The following is a 17669-nucleotide window of genomic DNA, read 5'->3' as shown; positions in this document are numbered from 1 at the left end:
TAATGTAGATACAGATGATTAGCTATAGAAATATTTATAGATACAAACAATACAGTGGGCACTGCGCACAAATACTGTGCCTCACTGTGCTGGCTCTGCTTTTTTTCTGCCTAAAAGCAAAGGCATTCCAGTAGCAATGAGCACACCTGGTGCCCAGATTGCAGTTTTTAATATTATTCTCCAATAAAAGGAACCAGAGCTCCTTCGAGAAATAGTGAACTCCAGAACTGGGGCAGAAAATATATGAGATGAGTCTGGAGCATCTTGTGGAGAAAAAAAATAAAGGAGAGGGGGTTTCAAATAAGCACAGAAGCCAATGGAAAGAGCTCCCCATGGCCAAAACTGGAACAACTTGAGCAATAATATATACAAATAATTAACAAAGTAGTATTAGATTAAAACACAAAATATAAAATAAATATCTATGAATCAAAATGACTGAATACATAAGTAAATGGGCAGAAAGAGGCAAATCTGGGCAGAATTCCAGATAATCTCTGTAGATGCTCTGCCCTTGAGGAGAAATGCAGGCTACACATAGTGACTCCCTTTCCAAGAGATCAGCACCACCCCAGCCAGTGATCAAAGTCACCAACAACAGTGACATGTCACAATGATGCGACGTGCCCTTGAGGTGACGGGCTGAAAAGGGCACTTTACCTCTGTGCTCTTCCTTCCGAAACACCGAACCCCAGGCTGTGCATGAGAAAATTCCAACAGAGGGGTATCCAACAAAATGCTTGACCAGTGCTCCCCCAAACTGACAAGGTCATCAAAAAGGAAAGTGTGAGAAACTGTCATGGCCGAGAGGAGGCTGAGGAGACCTGACAGGTAAATGCCACGTGGTGTTCCGGAGGGGCTCTTGGAACAGAGAAAGGACCGTGGGTCAAAACTAAGGACACAAATAAAGTATGAATAAAGTACAGGCTTTATTAATAATAATGCATCAAGATCGGTTTATTAATTGTAACAAATGTACCACATTAACATAAGATGTTGATGTTACGGGAAACTGAGTGAGGGGTTATATGGGAACGCTCTGGGCTATCCTCTCAATTTTCTTGTAAATCTCAAACTTAAGGTACTGTCTGCGAGTACATTTTAATAGGAACACACCTTTCTGCTTCCACATTAACATTCTGGCATTCAAACACTCTCCATCAAATTACTGTCAACTGAAAAGAACCAGCATTAAAAAGATCTTCACGAACGTGGGCTTGTCTATGGCACGTAAAATACACTCTATTTTAGACAAAGCTTGGTTTTAGATTTTCTTATCAAATCTTCTCCTTGTCAATAATTTGTGTAATGTGTGGCATACAAATTCTTTTAAAACCTTACAGAATTTCAGAATAATCCCATATACGTCAACACTAAACGAAATTCTTTGCTTTCCAACGTTAACCTTGTCTTAGAAATGTAACAGTCACTGATCACAGAATTCAATTCCTCTTTACAGATTAGGCCTGATTTCTGCCTAGCTAATAACGGAAGCGGGTTGGACTTTCCTGACTCTGCTGTAACGCTCACTAGTTCAGCAAAGTGTTACAACAGTCCACATATTCTGAATCATGCCTTCCTCACCAACCAACCCAAGATTAGTTAAGTTTTACATGCTTTTTCTGTTGCCTCTTTTTTTATTGTGTTATTACTCATATTGATTGCATTAATAATGGACCTTTTTTATTACTTCTATTTGTAATTATTTCAACATCAGTTAAAAGATGGAATTAGGAAAATAAAAGCTATTAAATCTTTCTAGGTCAGGAGGTTCTCAAACGCTAACGTGTGCTTCGGAGTCACCAGGGATGCTTGATCAGACTGCAGATCCATCCCCTTCTGGCCCCAAGACCTGGACCTGACCTATGTGTGCTGGGATGGGCATGAAAACACACCTCCCCAGAGGGACTCGGATTCAGGTGGTTCACGGACCACACTTTCAGAAATGACGCTTGGGGCAGGGCTCCTCAAGCTTTAACATGCATCTGAATCACCTGGGGATCTTGTTAAAATGCAGTTTCTGATTGGACGAGTCTAGGGTGGGACTGATGCTGCTTTTCTAACAAGCTCCCAAGTGATTGGATTCAGCTGTTCCTTCAGGTAGCAAGGGTCTACTTAAGATAATCCATTATTACTAGTCTTATTAAGGTTTTTTTTAAGTTACAGGTTATTGCATTATGAAACACTTTTTAGGATGGTTTGTCTTTTTCTTTTTAATTGTGGTAAAATACATACAACATAAAATTTACCATCTTAATCATTTTGAAGTGTACAGTTCAGAAACGTTAAGTGTGTTCACACTGTGCTGAAATCCATCCCTAGAACTCTTCTCATCTTGCAAAACTGGAACCCCTGTCGCCCTGGCACCACCATTCTACTTCCTGTCTTCATGAACTTGACCATTCTAGGTACCTCCTGGGAGTGAAATCATATACTACACTTGTCTTTTTGTGAATGGCTTGGTTTGTCCCTTTTTTTTTTTTTTTTTTGAAAAAATAATCAAACCTTTCTTGCCTTCCTTCCATAAGCCTGTGATGGTGGCACTGCCACCTTTTCACACATCCCTAAAAGTCAAGTTGCTTCTATTTTGTCTTTGCTTCTTTAATCACAGAAGGTATCACAAAATAAGATAGAATTCTAGATTTGGGGCCAGAAGGGGAGAAGACAACACAATGACTCAAGAAATGGAGTTATTTCCACACACGAAAAGGTGAGGCGAGGAATGCCTCCCAGCCAAAGAGGTTCAAATAGGATGAGAGACAAGTATAAAAATGAAAACCTAACACAATTTGGTTGAGCTTGAAGAAATGATCTCTACTCCCACTGAGTAATTCTGAACACCCCTATGTACCCAGTTCCACTAAGGTTACAAAAGAACTGAGACACAGTCCTGCAGCCAAGGGCCTAGAGCAGCCCCTTCCAACAGAAATATAACACGATCCACATCTGTAGTTTTAAATTTCTAGCAGCCACTTTAAAAAGAAATGGGTAAATTTTATATCATACTTTTTTTAACCCACTGTATCCTAATTTTAGCATTTCAATGTGCAATTCACGTAAAGAGTTATCACTAAGACAGTCTACATTCCTTTCCCCTACAGACTAACTCTCCAATATCTGATGTGTGTATTCCACTTACAGCACACACCACTTTGGAATGTTCCAAGTGCTCATTAGCCACACAAGGGCTAGTGGTCACCATTGGGCAATACCAGCTTAGCATCAAATTTTAAAGATCAGTACTATTGTTCAAGGAGTAATAAGTTGAATGTAGACAGGCTGAGGTGATGGGGGAAACTGAATCCAAAGATACATGTCTAAACAGAGAAATAAACCTAAGACTGAAGACACTAAGAAGATTGTATACCCAGTTCTATACGCCATCACAATACCTTACGTCTAATCACTGGGAGGGCTATTCAATTTGTTACGACCATTAACCCTATTACCGGCAAACGCCACTTCTTCCCTCATTTCTCTTTTTGTAGTTCTCACACTATAATTTGTATTTATGAGTGTGTGATTGATTCACATGCAGAAACCTAAGTCAGGTTTCCTTCAGACCTACTTATCTTTAGCCTAGTTCTGTCTTCTGTACACTGGGAGATGAGGTGAAGAGCCGATATCACAGAGATAACCCACTAAATTCTCTTTTTCGTCTCTTGGAAATGCAAACATCCTCACTGGCTGCTTTCTCCTGATACTTTCTTTTCTTTCTGACTTATTAAAAAATTCATAGCCTGATGGGTTTTAAAGATGCAATTAATTAGGGTTAAGTGTGGGGCTTTCAAAAAGCCACATAATTGCGAACAAAATACCAATCAGGCTGATGTATGAGGAGGCAAGAGAACCACCAGTTATTACCAAAGCCTTAAATTATACAGAGAGGTAAAAATATACAGTGTTTTTTTTCCACATACCATACTCAGAAACCCATGCGTGAGGTAGGCTACCATCAAAACAGGGAAAGGCATTTCCACAGATAAACTTCTCAACAGAGTCGTGGACCATCACTTTCAAGCCTCCGACTTGCTCTTTCCAACCCATCACCATCCAGCCTTGCTTCAACAGCCTTCTGCAATGCTTCTTTCAAGATCAGTAGCAACAAATGCTCTTCTCAGCCCTCAAGTCAGTTGTCCACTCTCTCTACCATATCACTTTCTTTCTTAAGTTCAGTCTTTCCTAGGAACACTTGGTCTCCCATCCTCTATCTTAAGCTAATCTTTCTTTCCCTCTCGCCGACTCACCTTTTAACAATCCTGATTATGAAGTAAGACTCTGTCCTCTACCCTCTGCTCTTCCTCTCCTCACTCTGATGTATCATTCATGCCAAAGGCGTCCACAGTCTCCTCTCCTCTCCCCTCAGTGTGGACCTTTCAGCCTACATTTCCATTCCCTTGCTGGACACCCACAGAGAGGGCATCACTTTTAGCAAATGTACTACATTAGAATCAAGTACCCACTGACCCTCCACTCCTGGAACTGTACCCAAAGAACAAGAAGCAATTCCTCATTGGGTCCAAATCTATCTTACGTGGAAGCAAGAGAAGGGAATAGAATCAACATTGAACTTTTTTTTTTCCGTATACAATTTACTGCTGTTTTACAACTTATAATTCCAAAGGCTTTACAATATCACATTTTTTAACTTGTTTGTTGGTATAACTTTAGTGGTTCCAATCAAGGAAGGTCACATGTTCTAATCCATTCTGCCAACGCAATATGTAGGTAGTTCTTCTTGTAGCCGGAACTCGGCAATTTGTTTCCTCTAGGTCTGCTGGGTATTTCCTAAACTTTATATCCTCTTTCTTGAATCTGTTACTTTGTAAGGTGGCTTGGGTTTTGATCTCTCACAGTTACATCCCAGTGATTTATGAGAGGCACTCTTGGACTCCAATCCCTCTTGCTTGGCCGTGGTATGTTCCCCTTCAGACCCCACAGTGACTTGACAGTCATCCTGTCCCCTCACCTTGTAAACCACAGGGATGCCCTGGTGCTCACCATGCTTTCACTTGTACTTATTTCTGGCAGCCAGACAATAAGCTGGAGAGGGAGAGAGTGCTCAGGTGGCAGCCTGATTATCCTGCCCATCTTGAGATAAAACCTTCCTTTGGAAGATGTCAGACTTCTTTGGAAGACGACATCTTCTTTGGAAGATGTCAGACTTCTGTGGGCTAACTTCTTCAAGGAGACACTTCGTCATCTCACACATTCCATCAACCTTCCCTTCCAACTCAGAGTCCTCTGAATCCTCAGGAAGCACCATGCTCAAGGCCATGTTCTTCCTCAACTAATAGACTGTCCTAACATTTGAGACGTTGCTCAGGTCTTCTAGCTTCCTGCCTTTTACAGTCTTTAAATTAATCTTTGCAGTTTTAAAGTTCTCGTTATATATCTCCTCAGTCTCATTACTTATGATCATTTTTTTTTTTTTTTTTTTTTTTGGTTTTTCTCATGATTCGCTGGCTTTGCAGTCTGGGGATGACTCTCCCTCCATGGAGGGCATTTGCTCAGGAGGTGTATCGTTCGGACCACACCAGCTCCTAACACACTGGATGGCCTCATCCACTTTGTTGACCTGGACCAGCCGAGGGGGGGGGGGCGCACCCCCTGGGGTAGCTATTATGCTTGCTCTATCTCTTCGTCTTCATCTGGGTTCCTACCCCCACTGACATCTGCTCCTCTCCCTTTCCCCTGCTTTCTGGGGAAGGCTCGGGGGATGTCTCAGACTGTGCGTCACACCACCACAGCACTCAGCATTTTGAGGAAGTCGAAAATGGTGGTGCCTGCGGAACAAACTTACTTGGTTGCTAAACTCAGGTCTCCGTTCCCACTATACTATGCTTCTATTTTGCTCATAAATATTTATCACTGATTCGTGTCCCTATCCCCATGGGCTCTTCCTCTACTCCACTCAAACTATCCATATTCCTGAGGGTGGATCTCAGATTATGTCCCATGTAGAAGTGTTCCAAAATTCTGAACTCCAGTGAACCATTTCCTGAGTTAAAAAAAAGAATTATCCATCTAGGTCTCCCCTCTGCTTTTCATCTACTACAGCTACTCATCATGACCCCATGTCCCTGGTCTCTGCATCACTCATTAAGGTTAGCAGAGGAGTTTCAATGCCTCCATTCCACTTCCTGGCACGTCTGGCCGAGGACCATCAACACGTACACTCACCATCTTTGCTTATAACCAGCTTCTACTATGTGTTCCTGATGCCCAGACTCGGTTGTTCCACCTCTGTTCCACCTCTCTCCTAAATGGGAGACCCCTGACACCAACTGCCACATCGTGCATCTTAAGAGCTTATTAAATGTCCCTCCTGGATTCTCTTGTGGATAGCCCAGACGTGAGATGTCTAGCTTTAAGAGACAAGGGAGTTGTCTCCTAACAATCAGAGGAATAAATATTGCTCTGTTTTTCAGGGATTTTCTAATTCAAAACTTCCTAGAAAAAAAAATTGTATCCTAAAAGATGCAAAACTATTTACGGCAAAAGGAAGTAGATAAAGAGGGAATGACGCAGAACAAAAGATATCACAGCATTTAACAAAAGAGCTAGCCAGGAAATACCTAGGAAATGGGATTTGGAATCAGCACAACCTTTTACTGGCATTAGGACACTGCTCTAAATTCCCAAGGCTTTGTTGAAACATAGAAAAAAGAATTAGAGTTCTGCCACTGTGCCCGAAACACTATCAGGGAAAGAGGGACACATTATCTAACAGAATAAAAAATACGAGTAGATAAGATTCATCAAACTCTTCGGAAAAAAGTTTTAGAAATTACCCAGGTCCTGTCGAACTATGTGAACTAAGGCATAGAAAGACAAGTATCATATAATATGCCTTATATGTGCAATCTTAAAAAAAATGATACAAATGAACTAACTTACAAACTGGAAATAGATTCACAGACACAGAAAACAAACTATGGTTACCAAAGGGGAAAGGGGGGATGGATAAATTAGGAGTTTAGAATTAGCATACACAAACTGCTATATATACACAGAATAGATAAACACCAAGGTCCTACTCTACTGCACAGGGAACTATACTCAATCACTTGTAATAATCCAAAATGAAAAAGTATATATATATATATGTGTGTGTAACTGAACCACTATGCTGCATCAAAAACTAACACAACATTGTAAATCAACTATATTTCAACTGAAAAAAAAAGAAAAAAAAAAAAAGAAATTACCCAGTTCCACTTTGAGTCATGTTTCAAAAATCACATGGTCTTTTCAGTGGGGATGATCTGGCTAAATTAGACTTTCTCCCTCTGTTACCACTCCACTGTGGACTTAGAAACTGCCAGTTGGATTTGTAAATAAGGCTTAGCTTCATTACTGTAAATTGATTTGCCAGGGCTTACTGCTCCTGAGAGAAATCAGATAATTGAATTTCTAGACTTCTAAGGAAGAGGGTTTGAGGCTGGAAATTACTACATTAAAGCTTATATATGTACCAAAAGGTGTATCACAAACTACTTAGCAGAGGATTCTCTCCGGAAAATTCTAATCCTACTTCTCTAACCCAGTGCCTTATGATGGCTTCTAGGTTTAGACCAACTGAGTTAACCTGTCTACACCTCTGGACACTCACAAGAAAAGCACAGAAATGACTGCAAATCTCTGTGGTAACAGAATACAAAGCTCACATTTTAACAAATAAATAATGGACAGGATAGTAACAGGAATAGTGGAATCTGTTTAAAGACACTCAAAAAACCCTAGAAAAATCTAAGATCAGTTAAGATATATGCACAATTTGAATCTATTGATCAGAGCCTTCCTCAATAACACAAGTATTAAAAGCTATTTCCGTATTGACAAAATCCCATGTCGTATAACAGAATGCGAACAAGGTTATTCTCGAACCTAGCAATTTTCTTTTATCACTGCAACTTCAATCATGGATGTAAATGAAAATTTCTGCTCACTTTGCTACTTTTCTGCTTGACTGAATTTTGTAATGAAAACGTCTGTTCCTTTCCAAGAGAGTACAGGCATCATTCAAATTTTACACACCAGGCAGAGAGTGAATGCACTTGTTTAGATGCAAAATCATTTAAATATGCATCAATACAAGTTACAGCCCACTTACAGATGCTGCACTTTAAAATTCTCTTAGGCAGTAAAGCAAATGCATCAAATGAAGGTGCAGCCAGGCTTCAAACGTCTTCAGACTAGTTTTTTTCCGTCTAAACAGGGCCAGCCCTGCCCTTCTTCCTTGGCTCCGCTCGACCAGAAAGCAGTGGAATTCTGCCAAAGCCCATTCCATTACCCAAACGTCTTCCGGGTCAATGGTCCGAAGTCACATGACAACTCCATCCAGTCAAAGTCTCCAGGGAGCAAATATTTTGAAGAGCAAGAATTCCAGGCACGCAGAAACTCAGCCTTTAAATCAAACTACATCTTAACTAGTTTTTCAAAGGAAGGTCCTGCTTGCACAGAGAAGGCACACAAAAGTGTTTGAAAAAGGCAAATCTATCATTTTAGATTTAACATTTATAAATGAAGAAATCATGGATGATTATGACTTTCAAATACAGAGGTAGTTCTAGGGTATCCCTCATTCCAAATAATACAGGTTCTGCCTTTCACTTAAAATTATAAACATGACTAAAATGCAGATTAAAGGAAAAATTATACTTAGAGTCCCAGTTTTTTAACATAGAAATGCTGTGATTTGGGGAAAATCCTGAGGAAAGACTTTTGATTTTTGGCTAAGACTATCTGGTTATTAGAATTGTCTAAGAAAGGTGTGATTTGCTATTTTCTGGCCCAAAGCAGACTTTCTAACAATGCAATTAGACTAATAAGCCACACGATCTACATTACGTAAGCTTAAGGTGACCCATTTAATGGTTTAATGTAGTGTCTGCTAAAGGTCACCAGTACACAAGGCAGGCATGTCCGCCTTTCTCCCAGTCAAAAGAGGCGTAAGATCAGTTCCCTCTCCTGCCCTGACAGGCTTCCCACTCAGGCCTTCCATGGTAACTCGTGGTGTTTCATTTTCAATTGGTGTTCAAACTGTCCAGCTATCTCAAAGCCTTAGCTTTTAAATTTCTGTAACAGAGGAGTTGGCTATTTATATAAATCCTTAACAAATGCGTATTTCAAAGACCACCTATATAGAAGGACATCTCTTCGGGAAGACAGGACTGATGTATTGAAAAGCCAACTGCATACCAAGGAAGTACAGAAGACATCTTTGATGAGAGTTCTCACGTGCAAAGGGACATATGCCAACTGTAACAGTAAGTAATAAGTCTGGGTGTTTTCTTGCACTTCTGAGCACTCGGTAAGACCATCTTATCATTCTCAAGCCACTTAGGCAGCGGTTTCATTGGCATTCCTACATTAGGGCAGTTTTCTATGTTTTGCTGCCAGATGATCTAATTTTCGTCTTCCCAGTTATAAACCTCAGTACAAAGGAAAGATCTCCTCACAGTGCAAGATGCTAATTCCAACACTGAGATCACATCTATATAAAGATATATTTGTTAGAAATTTATATTTGAAATATCTAAAAGTCTTTTTTGATGTCAAATTTTAAGAGAGGATTATGCCTGTGTATCTTCATTTAAAAAAAAATGTGAAAAATGAATACATGAATATCTCCTAGGGACTTAAGTTTGATTCACTGTATTCTTGCATGCTAGTTGTCATTAACCCACAGAGAAAGCAAAATAAAACAAAACAACAACAAAAGTCCTTGATGATGGTGACAGCCCAGCATGAGGTGTATTTTTGCATCCATAGCAGGATTTCTACATTAAACTCATTCAAATCCAATTAATTCCTTCACGTGAAATCATGAGTCCAAGAGATGTTAATAAACGCTGAAAAAAATCCTATCCCAAATGGTACAATAAACCAACAGGGAAAAATGGAATAGGTGCAACTTATGCTCGCGTGTTCCGTATTTAACCTGAGAAGTCCCAATTCACCATTTCTTGGTAAGGAAAACTGGCATATATCTTTGATAAAATGGCCATGAAAGCTAAAAGCCAATAGTGTGCACTATTTGCAGTAGCCTGAGCGCTCTGACCCTGCAGGGACAAGACTAATTATCAAGACTCTGTGAGTCATATCAAGTCTGATGACCAGTAAGTACTTGGAGACCGGGACTAGTCCCTCAGGATTCATCAGGTCAGGCCTTTGGGAAACTAATGCACTGATGAGGCTTCCGAGTATGTGTATTGTGAGGAAGCCAACGACCCAGGAGGACGCCTATAAAACACCAGTAGTGAGAAGGCTGCACATAAATAAGCCAGGAGAAGAAGGGGGGGCAGCAGAGAGAAAAACAAAGGGCGGAGCATCCTAGTGGTGCGGGGAGAAGGCAGTGATCAACAGGGTGAGGGACCACTGAGAGGTTAAGGAGGACAAAGCAGTGTTCATTCAAGTGGCAGTGAGGGGATGGATGCCCGATGACAGCTGACGGGAGGGAGGTGGAGGCTGTCAAGATAAAACAGGACCGGCTGACGAGCATGTCAAGAAGCACAGCTGTGAATGGGAGGGCAGGGGTCAAAGTTAAAGCTACGGGGTTCAGTGATTGACATGAGGACCCAGGGGTCTCTGATCCACAGGGAAATCTGAGAAGCCTAAAAACTGCCGACATATGAAATGAAATGAAGGGTCTACTGACCAAAGGTCCTTCTGAAGTCAAAGATCAGATGCAATGAAGTTAAAGAATCTACTGAAGGAAATACGTGTGCAGGTACCCAGGACTCAGATGAGAATTTTTACTAAAACCTTAACATGAGAACAAAAAGTAGAAAAGGAAAAATAAGGTAATACTATTTAAATGGCAAAACACAGGATAACTTCCTGGCATACTGAACATAAGCCTACTGTATTAAATATGTTTAGAGAACACAGAATATCATAAGACTAACTGACAATTCATTCTAAGTTTTTGATAAACAAGAGGAAGGAGTTGCATGGCCAACTCATAGAGATCCAGCAGCCTGGAGCTGCTGAAGATAACATACAACAGAGATCTTCGGTGACAGGCGAAACTTTAAAATTTTCTTAGAAAAACAAAACAAACAAATCCACCAGGTTGTACCAGATTCCAGAGGTGTAGTTAAGACTGAAGAGGAAGGTTTAGGGGATGCCAGCTGGGTAACGTTCTTGAAAATACAGGTACCCTTAATCAATAAGTCAATAGGATGGCCCACATTTTAATGTCCTAAGAAGATTTAAACCTCTAGAAGGCGAGTAATTAACATCCACACATCAAGAACCTACTAAGCACCACATTCACCTCATCATTTAATAAAGGCATTTACAGATGACAGGAACTAATGGTTAGGAGTTAATTAATATATTATCCTAACAAGGTACAACATAAGAATCCAAATAAGTTTTTAGACTCTATTACCATTACAAATGATATTCAGAAATGGGTCTCTGTTAAAACAATCCTTTACCATTAGAATTAAAAGCTAAAGATAATGAAACTGTCATAAACTAATTTCATGGTATGTTTTATTTCTGAATATAGATGCCTCTGGTAACAATGGTGTCAATCTTTAAAATAAAACAGCCAGTTATTTTACCAGCAAAATGAGTTTATTCAGGAGTTGCAGAGGAACTGCATTTCGGGACAACTGAGTTATAGCAAAAATCACAGGCCAGCCCAGCAAATGAAGGAAAGGAATGTTACTTTATAGAGAAAAAGGAGAAAGCTGGGAGGGGCTGGTTTGAATGAAAGTACACTGGAGGGAAAGGGAGAGTTCAGGGTGGTGGCAGCTTCTCATTGGCTGAGTTGCGGAGTTTTCCATTGGCTGAGCTTGTTGTTGGGCAAAGAGAAAACCTTCCCTCCTCCTGCATGGGTAGCAAAGTAGAGATCTTCCTAATTAGAAATGTAAAGCTGCGATGAGTGGTGTGTGCGTGAGGGCTCCCACTTCAGGGACGCCTGACTCTACTTTAAATGAGGTTCTCTTTATTAATTTCCACTCTGGCTTTAAACTAGACATGTGTAGGTTAGACCCTATTTCCTAGAGATAAGAATTTAATGTTCTTTTATCCAGATCCAAAAACCCTTAGTTTCTTCCCTAATCTGAGATCCTTATGTTATTTCTTGGTTGTTGAATAAACCTGCCCTTCCTCTGTTGATCACTTCTGGCGTAAGTAAACAACATTTATTTCTGTCATCTCAGAGGTCCCTTTAGGCATGTGAAATTGCTGCTTTATGCCCTTTGCCTTCCTACTGTTTACCCTATTCCTTCTTTTAGTTTTCCTTCCTTTTACAAGATTCAGCTGAACTCCTCAATTCACTCATTCAACATGCACTTATTAAGTACCTACTATGTGCCATGACATGCTTAAAGCTCTAGGAATATATTTTAGCGAATGAAACAAAAGTCCCAGTTTTCATAGTGCTTACATTTCAGATAAAAAACAATTATTTACAGATTTACAGGCATTGCAGAAAAGCTGTCGTAGTCTTCAGCACCATGTACTGGTCATTCTCAATACAGCTCTATGATTATTCTTTCCCCTCATTAGACCCTCAAATCCCCTGATTGTCAAATTTTCTCCCAACCTATTACCCTCTTAATGGGTTTGATATTTAAAATCAGAAGGTGCTGAGGTGCTCTACTGCCAGGTTACTACTACAGTTTATGGAAATATTACTCCAAAGTACGAGGAGTTTTTTCTCTAATCCAACGGTACCATCTATTAGAAGAATTGACATAATTAAAGGATTAAAACTGCATTGACTGTTCAGATTTTTTCCCAGACTGTTCAGATAGTTTTTCCCACCACATAAAAGAAACAAACGAATATACTGTTTACGCAAATAAAAAAATGTGATTTCTACACTATTCCAAACAACATCAGGTACTGGTACTACTAACACAAACGACTGTCCCTGGAACATGTTTTCTCATTCAAGCTCTTCATTTTCTCTACATACACCTTAGACTTCATACCAGGCCTCACCCTCCTTTAAGAAACTTCTACTGAATGCTCCGGCCTTATCTCGTATTCTTACAGCGACCCTTCATCTTACAGAGAAAGTGCATACCCTCTGGCCATAAAGTGGATTATTAATTACGATTGGAGATTTCAACAGATTTGTGGTTAGGAGAGAACTTCCAGGGAAAAAGGAGTCTAGTTTTGATTATTTTGAGTTTGAGGCCCTAAACAAATACCTGTCACTAGATTAGCAGAGAAGATCAGCATGTTTCTCTAGTAAAAATGATCATAACGACAAACCGCTACAACATTGAAAACAGAGAAATTCTGCCCTGAATTCTATGAAGTGGGTATAGAGGTAATTGTATATATGTGTAGTTACACAGTATACCCACGGTGAAGCAAACATCCTGTACAGCTGATACACAAGACACAAGCTCAGCTGTGAATCTGCAGTTCAGCTTTCTCCAGCTCAAAGTTAGCTAAATACAGACACCTCTAACAGTAGTTTCACTTACAACTTGTAATCTCAAAGAAATTTTCTGGATTTAAAAAAATGCCCGGAAGCCTAAACTCAACTTCATCCTGCCGTAGACCTACTTGATAAATTTCCCTGTAGCAGAAAGAAGTGATAAAAATCACTCATTAGTCGTCTCTCTGCTACACACCACCATATTTCTAAACTCTGTACTTAAATAGCTATTTTCTTGATTTTTCCACTTTCGGTTCTTACTGTGAAGGTGAGTCCGCCCCGCCCCCTCACCTTTCCAGTAGTTCCATCATGTATATATCACCTGCGCTGTGACTGGCTCAGTGCTGCTCTGACCTGGGCAATGGTGCAGTCTTTCTTTTCATCTTACAACTGTTTGTATTTAATTTTTGCTTTTGCTTTTTCTAAAGTTAACAATCACCCCATTTTCACATTTTCTTCATTTTCCAGGCACTCATCGGTCCTTCTTTCCTGAACTCTGCAACAGAATTCTGTAACCACTCTAAGTACAGGCAGGTCCACCAGTAAGGAACCAGCGCTAATTTTTTCTGGAGACCTCCCTCCTGGGAGCCTCCCCGTTCTCCTCCAATCTGGACTGACTGCTCTCCAGCCTGCTGCACAGCTGTTGCCTTGGGACGTCCCTTCACCATCAGGTTTCAAAGCTAAAGCCTGAGACTCCTTGATAGGAGGGGAGAAAAAAAAAAAAAAAAAAAAAAGGACTCCTGGGACACACCTACATCACCAGCAAGAACTGAAATTTATCAAGGGATCTGGAAGAGAGGGAAAGTGTAATGAAGTGACTCCTGTGATAAAAAAGAAAGATAACAGAATTTATCCTTAGACTCTACAGCAAAACAAACAGAGAGCGCTGGCTGTGCCAAGTACTAAAATTCAAACATTTCATAACATCCTTTGATACTGAAGTTGAAATACATCTAGCCTTCATATCTGCTGTCATCTTCATGTCATTTCTGACATTCATGATGCTTTTACTGTGCATACTTTTTTGCCTCAGGGCTTTTTGGTCAATTCTTTCATGACCTACAAATATCAAATTACTTTTATATTTACATTGTATATCTATAGTTTATATTAAAATACCTGAGAAAAATTATTTCCCCAAATTTCTCTTCAATATGTTTGATTTAATTAGCTCTTCTCATAATAAATACACTTATACATTAATGGGCACTATTTGGAGATACTACAAAGATATGCTGTACCTAAATCACAATATAAAGCTAAAATTCTTTAAGCCCACAAAAAAACATTTCTCATCTCTTTTCCTAAGAAAGAAGTACATCAAAAATTTCCTGTCATTGGTGATGGCATTAAGTCTATGTCTAATATATTTTACATATCATTTACATAACTTTTAAAATGTAGTTTACTAAGTAAAATATAATGAATACTAGGGTTTTGTGGTAAGAGTCTAATTTAATTCATTGAATTCCATTTTTTTTTTATGTTGGGTTTAAGCCACTTTCCTGTCCTAAGAACCATAATAATGGTTGTCTGTATCACTCTAAAGTTTTTCTTACATTTCATATTCTTTATCTAGTTACAATTATTCATGTGGCATAAAACATCTTGCCCTAAATCCAGAAAAGTCTGGTATAGCTGTCATTCACAAGTTATATTTTCTACCATAGCCCTTTGGAAAGTTATTTACCGGCTAGAGCAGGTAAACAAAAATCAAGAAAACGTCTCAAGTGTGTTATTTGTTTTAGGAAATAATATGATGAGAATTGAGCTCTAAACACATAGGAAAAAATCAATTTCCTTCCTCCGTTGGAGGTAGGAAGTGATGGCAAGCAATACATCATCTAAAAAAGAAGTTACCAGAGTAAAAAGAGAACTCTGATGAAAGTCAATTTATTTCTTGATTCCCTACCATAATCATGTTTAATCATTCACATCAGAAAACAGGAAATTCCACGACAAAAGACATAGCTTGAGATTAGGTGGAAACACTGTGGTTCTTTGTATTAAATTTAGGTTAAACAGCAAGCTAATGACTTCCAAGACTGAATTATGCAGAGGTAACCAGGAAGCAGCTGTTTACTGGCTGGCCCAGAAAAGTAAATGTTTCAAGACCAGCAGATCTGATATGACAGCACCAACTCCAAATACAGAGAGTGAAATTAAAACTCCAAACAAAATACGTTCACTATGTAGCTGATGTGTTATTAAATCTAAAGGCAATTTTGCCCTTTATTTAAAAAAAAAAATTAAGTAGGTGAAAATGTGACCATGTGAAATTTTAAGTTACACATGACTTTTTTTTTTTTTTGGATGCCAGCATTTGTCTGTCTGTCTGTCTGTCTCTAAATATGGAAACTATCTAAAAGCAATATAAAAAATAAACACAGACTAGGCTTTTCATGAGTTTATCTGCTCTTTATGAAAGCAAACAGTAAATAATAGGGGTCATAACTAACTTATTTGGAGAATCCATAATAATCTCAATTAAAAAAAATTTTCATATCCCAGGATCTCTTGGAGAGAGCCCTAATACATATATACAACTCAAACAGTGCCAGTATTTTATACAAATGGCACCCAGAGCAGCAGGTGATTCCCAAGTTTCTACTCATCTTTTGATGATTGAATTACTAGCTTAAAAAATGTTTCCTACTCTCAAAAATTCTAACCTCAGTTGCCAAAAGACAAAAGTTAAGTCACCATGTAGATACACAAAAGGAAGAGGTACATACTTGAAGCCAACCTGAAAATAAGTATTTAGATATAAATTTAAATGAAAAAATTATAACAATAGTATCTATTATAAATAAATGACAATACTGATGCTTTTTAAAAACTGCCACTCTTATCAGAACCAATGACCTCTTACGTTTGAAAATGGTGCATAGCGTTTAAGGCTACCTTCAGGACTTTGCTCATCTTTGTCTAAATACCCAAAATGTATCTCCATTCTTGCCCCCTCATCCTTGAAATCTTGGCTCAATGCTACTTCTTGCCAAGTATTCTTAAAGTCCTTAGCTAGATCCCTCTACTCCTAGATTACAAATTCTAAAAAAGAGACCACATTTCACCTATCTCCAGGGTCAAGCACATGCAGGTAGTCAATAAAAATTCAAACAACAAATATATAAATTATAACTCTTACTAGTCATTTTTCTTAGGATTTACTTCTCTGTGAATAGTCAACTGATGGTTTCTCAAGTTGGAAATTTAGAGAAAAAATTATTTAAAAGTTCCTTTATTATTAACAAATAATAGAAATTATGAATGATTTTTAACTCATCAGTAAGTAATATTAGAGCTGAATGTAGAGGAATTCGTATACTTGTTTGTTTGTTTGTTTGTTTATTAGGGAGGCACTGGGGATTGAACCCAGGAGCTCATGTCCACTAAGCAGGCACTCTACCACTGAGCTACACCCTCCCCTTGTATACTTACTTTAAACTCAGGATCTCCATGTTTTAATATATACAAGTCAACGGCACATCTATTTTATGAAAGCAACTGTAATGATTTGTAAAGCCTTTCAGGTAATAATTGTTTGCAAAAAAGTCAAACAAATGCAAATACATCTACCACGATGTTAACCACAGCATCATTAACAACCACCCCAACAAAACAAATGAAGGCAACCTAACTGCCAAAAACTAAGAATAAATACATTTTAGTGTCTGAGGTAATGCTAGATTAAAAAATGAGCTTTCAAAGAAAATTTGATTTCATAAATAATGTGTCATAAAAATGTCAGGTGTAAAAAGGCAGGTCACAAAGTAGAAAACACAGGAGTATACACTGTTAAAAATACTAAGTAAAACATATATGCAAAAAAATGCAGACAAAATAGGCTGAAAGGATGTCAAACGGTCTCGGCTATTATTTCCTGGTAGCGGTCACATTTTCTAAACTTTGTAAAATGAACATGTATTACTTTTAAAGTCAGAGAATTTCAAGTACACAATTGCAGTTCTTAGCTCGTATTAACCAAGATGCCTATTAATTTCACTAAACACCATGCATCACTGAGACGCACTGGGACAAGAGCAGGGCAAATAAAGTGACGCTTCCTCTTCTGGCCTATCACCTAGAACCCCCGGATGCACTGTGTGTTGAGGACACTGCTGACAACAGACCACACCCATAGTGTATAGTAGCAAAATTTCGGAAGTTGTTTTTTAATTCCTAATGACTTATATTATATAATGACTCCAAATATATCTCCAGTGGAAAAAAGACAAAATCAAAGATTTCA

The 17669-nt window shown here is 38.8% G+C and overlaps 1 protein-coding gene across 6 annotated transcripts in view; it reads right to left on the bottom strand.

Moving 5' to 3' along the window:
- The window catches only part of APP (amyloid beta precursor protein), a 259837-nt gene that overhangs the window by 161517 nt on the left and 80651 nt on the right, over window positions 1-17669 (bottom strand). The gene's annotated exons all lie outside the window — the stretch shown is intronic.

The sequence above is a fragment of the Camelus ferus genome, chromosome 1 (assembly GCF_009834535.1).
Source record: "Camelus ferus isolate YT-003-E chromosome 1, BCGSAC_Cfer_1.0, whole genome shotgun sequence".
NCBI lineage: Eukaryota > Metazoa > Chordata > Mammalia > Artiodactyla > Camelidae > Camelus > Camelus ferus.
The sequence above is the reverse complement of the archived record's forward strand: the minus strand, read 5'-3'. Positions and strand labels throughout refer to the sequence as shown.